The following is a 10505-nucleotide window of genomic DNA, read 5'->3' as shown; positions in this document are numbered from 1 at the left end:
TGTGGTTTTCAAAAGATGGAAGAATTCAATTGCCTGCCAAACTGGTGGCCTAAAATTCTATATGTGGTTGAAAGTCTCAGGGCTTTGTTTTGGGAAGGGTGGGATGTACATATGCTGATCTGTGTGGCCAGGTGGATGTGTTATCTGAATTGTATTCAGCAAATAAAAAACCTCTGAAATATAACACCATGAACCCATGAGAATATAAGATTTGCAAAACTGTCTGTCATGCACAACTCAGATATTGACCAATATAATGTAATAGAAGTTCAGTTTAAACACTATAGAACACCAGTGCATTGAGGGATTAGTTCAGATGAAAGCAAGTAACTGACAGCAGTGGTCAGAGCAAGCATGGCACAGATAGGCACTGTAGAAGCATTGTTACATGTCATGCCAATTAACCCAAATCCTGACTAGCAACAGCTATGCCATTCTTTTCTAGGTCTTTGCTAAAGTGTCTTTTGCTATATGCTGTATTCTGATGTTGCATGATGAACTGCATCTTATTCTGTGCCATGTTCTGCTATATCAGTTAGTGGTTTATACAGTAAGGTGCACTACAGACTAAAAAGAGGCCAAAACTCAGGTTCTTAGCAGGTTTTATTTGTGTTGCCAAAATGGAAAGTCAGCAAATTAAAATAATCCACTGCACCAAGCTAAATCCAGTTACTAACTAAATATTTTTTCATGCTGTTTAAAAACAAAGCAGTAAGAGCTAGATTTATACTTTAAGAGAACTCAGTCATGTGCAAATACATCAATATTTTTTCATCAGTACTTGCTTAAATTTAAAAATCAGTTAGTTTGGCGGTTCTTCCCCATCTCATTCTAGACACTTATTTTCAAACATGGCTTTATTCAAATAAGTCTCCTAGAAATTCCTGCTACGTCTAGGAAGGCTTTGGCCCTGACAGAGCAAAACACTTAAGCATGTGCTTAGCTTTAAGCATATGCTTAAGTCTCACTGAAGAGAAGTGCTTAGCTGAATAGGTATGAAACTAAACATATGCTTAACTGCTGTGCTTCTTCAGGGACCCAGATCTTACAAACCTAGGACCCAGCTCTGCAACTGGATCTATGCAGCCAGCCTTTGTGCTCATGAGGATCCCCATTCACTTCCATGTGTGTGTAATGGTCCACCTGCAGAGATCTGATAGCAGGATTAGGGCCAAGAATTCCAATTTATTTTTATAAATATTTGAAACTATGTATTACTCAGTCTATAAAGCTAGCTCTTCACTGATATGGCTGCAGCCCATTTGTGTACCACAAGGACTTTCTGATTTCCATTGCCATGTGATGCATAAAAATGCACCAGAAGAAAAACCAAAAACAAGTATTTGTTGATGTGAAGTAGCATCATCCCAGAGAGCCATCCATTAGTAGCTGCTGTAATATGCAAGCTCTATTACCTTCTGGAGCCTGAGACTTTCATTTGTGTCTATATGTTTACATGCTTTAATTAAAAAAAATTAATGGAGATATCCTATCTCCTAGAACTGGAAGGGACCTTGAAAGGTCATCAAGTTCAGTCCCCTGCCTTCACTAGCAGGACCAAGTACTGATTTTGCCCCAGATCCCTAAGTGGCCCCCTCAAGGATTGAACTCACAACCCTGGGTTTAGCAGGCCAATGCTCAAACCACTGAGCTATCCCTCCCCCCTACAAGTTGTTTAACCTTGTAAACAACTCATTTCTCTCTAGTTGATAAATCTTTAGTTAGCATTATAGGATTAGCTAGAAGTGTTGTCTTTGGTTTGGGATCTGAGGTACAACTGACCTATGATAAGTGACTGGTCCCTGGGGACTGGGAGTAACCTGATTATTGTTGTGGCTTTTGGTATAAGGTACCATCTATCATGAAGGCAGTCATGCGTGGGTGGCAAACTAGACCAGGGTGCCCAAGGGGACAGTCTGAGTCCATGTTAAGGCTGTTGTAGGGCTTTAGGAGTTCACACTTGTTCCTTGGTTGGTAAAATCTAATTATAGAACATTACCAATTACTTTTTTGACTGAGGGTTTTGTTTGTTTTCTGAAAAATGCAGCTACGGTGACACCAGAACTTTTCACAAACTCATGCTAATTTCACTAAACTGGTTAGGTCAAAAAAAATCCCCCCCAAAATAAATCAAAGTGTTTCATTTCAACATTTTTGAATGGAAGGGTTTCCATTTGAAGTGACTTTTTGCTACAAAATTTTATTTAAAAATTATCTAAAACATTTAAAATGGTCAACTTGAAAATGATCCATTTGAAAATGCCTAAATGAAATGTTTCAGTCTAGTAGTAATTGATGACTTTTCAAGTCACCACATTTTGAAAGATTGTGTTTCATTTTATATCATTTTCCCCCCCATTTAGGAATTGCCAGTCAGCTGAAAAAAATCTATTATTCACACAGTTCTACCTAGAAGCCTCAGTCATGGACCAGGGCGCCATTGTGCGACGTGCTGTACAAACACAGCCCAAAAAGACAATCCCTGCCCCAAAAGGGCTTACAACTTAAGTAACTCCCAGATGATCCTGCAACCTCAACTCAAATTATTGGGAGAACTTGTGTGTAATGTTACTCATGTGAACAAGTGTTTGCAGGATTAAGGCCTAGATTACACTGTGACAAGTTACCCCCCTCAGCCGGGGTGCCACCTGATGTCCTGAGGTACCACTGAGCCCGCCTGTTCCACCAGCCTGGACTTCCTCACGCTGTCCTGCTGAGCCAAGACTTCAAGCCTCCTCCAGCACACACTCAGCTGCAGAAAGACAGAGACACTGAAATCAGGTCTGCATGAGAAGACTCAGCTAGGGAATTTCCCCACACTCAAATGCACACCTCCTCTGGAGTGTAAACCCAATATTGTATTGTCTTGTGCTGCACAGAAAACTGTACAACGTATGCTCATGAAATTCACTCTCTCCCTCAATGTGGAGGAAGATATGCACAGCTTCACCCCCCGCAACCCCCGCCCCCGAGTTATGGATTCCACAAACTGGGTTTAGAAAAAACAAAAACAAGTTTATTAGCTACAAAAGGTAGATTTTAAGTGATTATAAGGGATAGCAAACAGATCAAAGCAGATTACTGAACAAATAAAACAAACACACAAACTAAGCTTAATACATTAAAGAGACTGGCTACAAGTAGTAATTTCTCACCCTAAATGTTGTTTTAGGCATTTCTTTCACAGGCCAGACACCTTCTCCAGCCTGGGCTCAGTCCTTCTCTCCCCTGCCCCCTTTCTCCTTGTTTCTTAGATGTTTCCAGCAGTCATCCTGGGCGGGGATTCAGTGAAGAATGAACCAAGATTAACTCACTTCCCTGCTTTAATTAGGATTTACATATGGTGGGAATCCTTTGTTTCCCAGTTTGATCCCCACCCCCTATTAGTGGAAAAATACTAGTAGTCCAAGATGGAATCCAGTACCAGGTGACATGATCACATGACCCTGCAGTGTCAAAGCAGCCAGGAGTCAAAGGTTGTTTGCAGCATCCCAGGAAGCTTCTCAGGAAGGTGGGAGATTAGCATCTTCAAAGTCCTATTGTTCCCCCTAATGGCCCATCCAAGCTGATTGCATTTTGTCTGGTGGGTGTTCCACAGGTGTAAACACAGTTGTAATAGGTACATAGACAATATTCCCAACTTCAGATACAAATAGGATAATCATAGTCAATACATCATAACCTTTCCAATGATACCTCACACGATCCATCTTGCATAAAACATATCTTAGTTATGGCATATTTATATCATAACAATATCTCTGAAGAACATAGGGCATAGTGCCACAGACAAAACATAAAGAACATTCTAGGCTCTGATGCTATATCATGTTTCAGAGCATTTGGATGTCAATTTAATTTTCACCAGAGTTCTGCAATACTCATGTTGTAAGGCCCCTTCAGGTTAGTAGATAGGATCCTAAATAAGTCTCCTCAAAATAGAGGCTTCACAATGTGTTTACAAATATGTTTGTGAAATATCTGAGTGAAAAATCACAAGTTATACTTAATAAATACTCAGGGTGCGAAGTGCATTGTAAAAAAAAAGTGCTGCTCAAATGAATGACAAAAAGATTGATTTGTAGATTTCTTTGTACACCAGATTTGCAAACTGTGAGACCGATCCTTCTCCCACTGAGGTCAAATGGAATTTTTCCAGTGACTTCAGTAGGAGGAGGACCTGGTTCTTAATGCACAAAAGAAAGGCTGTTTTAATAAATTGTGTGTGTGTGTGTGTAGAAGAGATACTACACATATAGATGCAAAAACAAAACAAGCAACTAGCTAAAGGCAGGTAGCAAACAATATATTCAATAACAGCTATCAGAATCCCAACAAAGGCAGCCAGGGCCAATGGTCAGAGCAAGGGCAAACCTGAGGCTGGGGAGTAGCAGAGTAGTTCATAGTCAGGTCCAGACCAGGGTCCATACCAAGGGTCAGAGTCCAAGTCAGACTTCAGGATCTGAGTCAAGAGGCAAAGTCCAGATCAAGCCAGGGATGTAAGAGCAATCATTACAACTGCAGAAAATCCACACTGTTACCTGGACACTTCCTGAACTGCCCCTTGAGTTTATATAGGGCAGGGAGTCAATCAGGAGCCAGGGTGCTTCTGTCTGTCAAACCCCTGAGGCAGAACTTCCAATGGCCTGTGTCTACAGAGGGTCATGGGAATTTGCATGCAAGCTACCTGTAGTTGCTGCTGGGTGGCAGCCTAAAGCTATCTACTGCCTCCTACTAGGCCTGGGTTCTAGACCAAGGGTGTTATTACAACGTGAGTATTTAAGAATTCTGTTCAAAATTAAATTGATACTCAAATGCTCTGAAATATGCTGTAGCATCAAAGCCTAGAACTTGCCTTTCCCTATGTCTGTGTAATTTAGGCCTTGATGCTGCAAACAATTAAGCATATAAGTACTCCCACTAAACTCAATGCAACTACTCAGACTGTAAAGTTACTCATGTTTTTGTAGAGTCGGAGCATTAAACTGTAGGTTTGTTGGGAGAGGCACCATGCTTTTATTCTTGTAAAGCATCATGCAAACTTACAACATAAATATGATATAATGTTAATAAGCACTGCCATTTAATAATTATAGAAACACGTACCTGCAAAAGGCTTCTAAATTTACATCAGAGCAAAAGTACACTACTTGAACATAAGGCTCCAATTTGTATCAAAGGTGTGACTTAGTTTCAAACTAAACTTTGATGAGACAAAGTATCTGATTCTCATTTATACAAAGGCCACTTTATGTCTCTCTATTGCAGTGTAATTATCATTTACTCCCACTTTAAGACCCCGTGCCACTTTAAGACAGTGCCAAAGCAGTATCAAATGGCCTCAGAGAAAATAAGAATCAGGACCCAAATGTTTTATCTTGACTTAATGATATAATGTTTTATCAGCAATATTTAAAAAATTAACTCTCTGTGTAAGTCCATTGTTTGAGGACATTTCAGATGAGTAAGCAGTAGCTATGTCAGCTACTAGCTAGTGATCTTTTTTTTGACACCCTTCCCCAAGTGAATTGCATAGACAAACATACTCTGTTTGAACAAGACCAATGACAGCAAAATTGCTTGCTTGTCTCTAAAAAGACTCTAATAATGTGCATCAAGGGAGAGACCCATGGTCTGACAGACTTTTTTCCCCCCAGTGTAAAACATAAAAAAACCCATTTCAATAGCAAGGAAAAATCAGTTTAAAGTGCAGCCCCAGTTAATTATATCCAAAAGAGTAATAATAAAATAAACTATTAAATTTTAGAACTTCCTCTTTAAAGTATTAAGCATTTGGCAACTGTGATGTAGTTAAATAGCATGCTGAAAAATGGACTCAATCACTTGATAGTGAGGTACCAGTCAATTACACGTGGACTGTATTTGAATACCAGTACACCTATTTCAAATCATACTTAGAATAGGTAGTTTTTATTGGGTTAGCTTTAGCTACATATTTATGGCTTTTTAATTCTTAAATTAAAATTAACTCTCATTCATCTGCAAACAGGAAATACCTCAGTCTGGTCACAGCTCTGCAAAGCAGCAGTCTCTGCTGTGGTGTGTTTAGCTAAACAGAAATTAAAATGTGAAGGTGGCTTGCTGGCTCCTCACGTAACACAGGAGAGGCCAGAAAACTTACCGCTGTTTTTAAAAACAGCAGTTCAATTCCTGGCACAAACACTGAGGCTAGTTTAAAAACTCCAGTGGCTGAAAAGATGCTAGATTGTGGGCCCACTGTAGCTCAGAGCTGTGGGGAAACTTGCTTTGATATCACTTTTGTAAACAGCGAAGGCCAAGGGACGGAATGAAAAATGGAGAAGAGATGTGAATAAAGGTCATTACGGAGGAATGTTCTGCCCTTTTCACTCAGCTACTTTAAATATTTGTTCAAAGTTTCAAATGTAAAGGTCATTTAATTTGAATAAAGGGACATTATAAAAAGCTCTTTAATGCACAATACTGCACTGTTATATAGCCATTAAACACTAATAATAGCCTAGGGCCAGCTCACCCCCTCCCAGGGTAAAACATGTTGGGGGAAGGGGTTGCCCTAGCCCCCCAAACCCAGTAGATCCCAAGGAGCCCTCAAGAAACCAAGGCCATCTACACAGGACTCTGGGGTTCCACGCCAGCTCTGGAACCACAGAAACCCCTCCAGTCCACAGCAGCAGGCTCCCTGTGTGTCACATTACCAAGCAGCAGCTGCCCCTGTGTTCCCTGTAAAGAGGGGTTCCCCACTATAATGTCCTATGCCGTATAACCTTTCCTTCCTGATCACTGAGAGAAATGTACATCCCATTGCCCCCAGCCCTAGCCAGCCAAGACTCACCTACTGCTTGCTCAACCCCCTCTCTCCATGTGGAGTCTGACCCTGAAGGATCTTGCCTTCGGCTACATACAGCGGGCCTGGTGCTGATTGCCACAGATTCCTGATTTATTACATCATTGTGAATCAAGGCCAGTATTTTTATTTCAGCTCAGCTTGAGGTTCATGGCACTATGATGTGTGGTCATGTGACAGCAGATTTTAGAATTGTGAGAAAGCAGGGCAGGCACTGAAGGGAGCAACTATCCCAGGGCTGACAGCTCTTTAAAGGGGAAACACAGTTAGTGCCATGGACGTAGAAGACAGAAGATCTGCCCCTCCTATTTATTAGGTAACAACCCATTGTCCAAGGGACTTTTGATTCCCTCAAATCCTTCCTCAGAACTCATTCCTTTTCAGCAGCTTTAGATCACTGATCTCAGCTCCCATGCCCTCTGCTCTTGCTCCCATGAATTTGCACATGTAAAATGCAAACACATATAGAACAAAGCAAGATGAATATGAAGCAGAAAAATTAAATGCTCTAAACTCCAAAAGCAAATCAATTTCCCTCTTATTTTCTGTGACCTCCTTTCACCCTCTCATCTGTTGTCATTGCCCTGGATGTTATCAATCTTTTCTCACTATCAGGCCTCCAGTGTGCAGACCTTGTCTTTCTACTTCTCTGTACGATGCCAGGCACATACATGGTGCTATATAAATAAGAATATCCAAGGCCCATGGGAGTTGGTTCAACAGAAGTGCCCAATCTCTCTGCATGAGATAAAGTGACACCCTAACTTGTGTCAGGACTGCTGGCCATATTTAGGCCTGCACAATAACTATGTCATCCAGACTGCTTGATAAGGACTTCAGTAGCCTCACCTATTAGTGCTTGGCTACTGAAAGGGGATGACCTACAAAGAAGGGGGAGACACACTTTACCTTTGCCCCTTTAAGGAGATGGCTATCATGGGATACTTCCCTACGTGCTTCAAGAAAGTGGCAGCTCTCTTAGCCATTATTTCAGAACTTCACATGGTGTCTGAGCTCTTTGGCAGTGCCTGAGGTATACCCTTGGCAATTACTGTTTACTTGCCTTACATGCAGTGTTTCTGTGCTCTGCGGAGATTCTGCTGATGTGCTACATTGTTAAACATTAAATATCACTTCAACAATTATCAGTGCAAACAAGCATCATGGTTTGAATTATACCCACTGGACAGCACCTGAATCTTCTGAACTATATGTTGTAAGAGTGCCGTTGAAGCATACCAAGTCTTAAATATTTATGGTTCTATTCAAAGGGACAGATCTTTAGCAAGGCAACAAGCAATGGCATAATTAGAAATTAGCTTCAAAAAATTATGTACAGAAATAAGGGTGCTATAAAGTATGTGAATCATTTTAATTTTCTATAACATGTAAAATCAATTCAGAATGCTAAGGCTGCAATTGCTAGCAACTTTAAATGCACAAGAAGAGGGGCCAAACCACTAAGGGGCAAATCTCAGTTCCCTCGCTGGTTAACTGAGTAGGGTGCTGGGGATCTCCCACACATACATTCCACTCTGCAGTAGCATCACTCTGATTCCATAGTGGTACTAGCTAGCCAGTGGATGTAAGCAGTGACATGTCCAGCAACTCTGTCCTGCCCCCAAAGAGATGGTGAGCACAGCCACACAGGGAGTCCCCTGGAAGCATGGCTTTAAAGTATAAAGGGGATGTGCAAGCAAAATCCCTCTCCCTCCCCTGCATGCAGTAGAGTTGCACCAGTTCTACTACATCTGGGACATATCATCCACGCACAGAAGGGCAGGATTTTCCACTTACAGCATCTTTGAACAGGGTGGAGAGGGGGTTATTTTTATAATGTGGGGCCCCATCCTACTCCCATTGGGGTCAATGGAAACCCTCCAATGAACTTCAGTTTCAGCAGGCCCATGCCCCTGGTTCTGAAGCCCAAAGTTGCCATGCTGTTGCTAAAAATGGGCTAAATGACCTAGCAGCTTTTTCCCATCTCTTATCATGGATGTAATTTAACAGTTGTTTAAAGGGTCAGTCCTAACAGTGCCTGACAATACTACTAGAGTTAAAGTGTTCGGACATTTCAATGATCCCTCCCCCCCCCTTAGGTGAGTGAAACTCAGCTGTTAGAAACTTGCTCCAGGTTGAAACTCACCCTTTGAGGGCTCATCTCAGAAGTTGTTTATTTACAACATTTCACAAATCTGTTGCGGCATTTTGGAGATTTAAGACTGAAAAAATCCAAACTTTCTGGGAAGTGGGAAGGAATGGAGCTTCCATCGCTACTTTGTGGTTCATATAGCTCATAAACAGCTCATGTAAGTCATGCTTTGAAATCAAATTTTACAGGCCTTTAGCAGATAATGAGAAGAAATCCCATCTGGTAGGTTGAAGGAAAAAAAGGGGTTAAGGTATCGTTCTAAAAATCATGAACTTCACATGCTCAGTGCAATCCTATCCACAGCTACTAATCTAGGTTGGTATGGCATCATTACATTTGCATATTCTAATCATGGCATTCTTGGTACTTCTGCCAAATCCATTATTAGGGCTGTCAAGCAATTAAAAAATTAATCGCGATTAATCACGCCATTAAAAAATTAATCGCAGTGTTAAACAATAATAGAATACCATTTATTTAAATATTTTTGTATGTTTTATACATTTTCAAATATATTGATTTCAATTACAAAACAGAATACAAAGTGTACAGTGCTCACTTTATATTTATTTTTGATTACAAGTATTTGCACTGTAAAAAAACAAAAGAAATAGTATTTTTCAATTCACCTAATATAAGTACTGTAGTGCAGTCTCTTTATCATGAAAGTTGAACTCACAAATGTAGAATTATGTACAAAAAATAACTGCATTCAAAAATAAAACAATGTAAAACTTTGGAGCCTACAAGTCCACTCAGTCCTTCTTCTTGTTCAGCCAATTGCTCAGACAAACAAGTTTATTTACATTTGCAGGAGATAATGCTGCCCGCTTCTTGTTTACAATGTCACCTGAAAGTGAGAACAGCTGGTTTCATGGCACTGTTGTAGCCGGCATTGCAAGATATTTACGTGCCAGATACGCTAAAGATTCATATGTCCCTTCAGGCTTCAACCACCATTCCCAGTTTAACTGTGCGATTAAAATTGCGATTAATAGCAATTAATTTTTTTAATCGCAATTAATTTTTGAGTTAATCGTGAGTCAACTGCGATTAATCAACAGCCCTAATTATTATATTACTATATAATAATAGTCCAAAAAACAAATGTAATACAGAAATGGTCATACAAAAATGTCCGTAAAATATTGTGAGACAAAGCCAACAAGCCAAAGGAATCTCATAGGGAAGCCTGCCAGTCTCCAACACTTAGGCCCTCTTGTGTCTTCAAACCAATCCTGCTTACATCACACACAGGGCTGGCTCCAAGTTTTTTGCCGCCCCAAGCAAAAAAAATTTTCTGCCCCTTCCCCGCCCCATTCCAACCCCTTCCCCAAATCCCCGGCCCCGCCTCCTCCCCTGGGCGTGCCGCATTACCTCTCCTACCCCTCCCTCCCAGGCAAGCCTGCGGGGGGAAGCGGAGTGGCGGCGGGCTCGGGGGAGCAGGCAGCAGTGGAGCGGAGGTGAGCTGGGGGGGGGAGCGGTTCCTCTGTCGTCGTCCACCCCCCC

The 10505-nt window shown here is 41.1% G+C and overlaps 1 long non-coding RNA gene across 1 annotated transcript in view; it reads right to left on the bottom strand.

Annotated features, from left to right (window-relative positions):
* Positions 1–1681: 1681 nt before the first annotated feature.
* The window catches only part of LOC112109891, a 29780-nt gene continuing 20956 nt past the window's right edge, over positions 1682–10505 (bottom strand). Inside the window, exon 5 of the long non-coding RNA XR_002908356.2 lies at positions 1682–2752. This is a non-coding gene — a long non-coding RNA (uncharacterized LOC112109891). The remainder of the gene's footprint in view (positions 2753–10505) is intronic.

This window comes from Terrapene carolina, unplaced genomic scaffold (genome assembly GCF_002925995.2).
Source record: "Terrapene carolina triunguis isolate 2854851 unplaced genomic scaffold, T_m_triunguis-2.0 Scaffold210, whole genome shotgun sequence".
Taxonomy (NCBI): domain Eukaryota; kingdom Metazoa; phylum Chordata; order Testudines; family Emydidae; genus Terrapene; species Terrapene triunguis.
The sequence above is the reverse complement of the archived record's forward strand: the minus strand, read 5'-3'. Positions and strand labels throughout refer to the sequence as shown.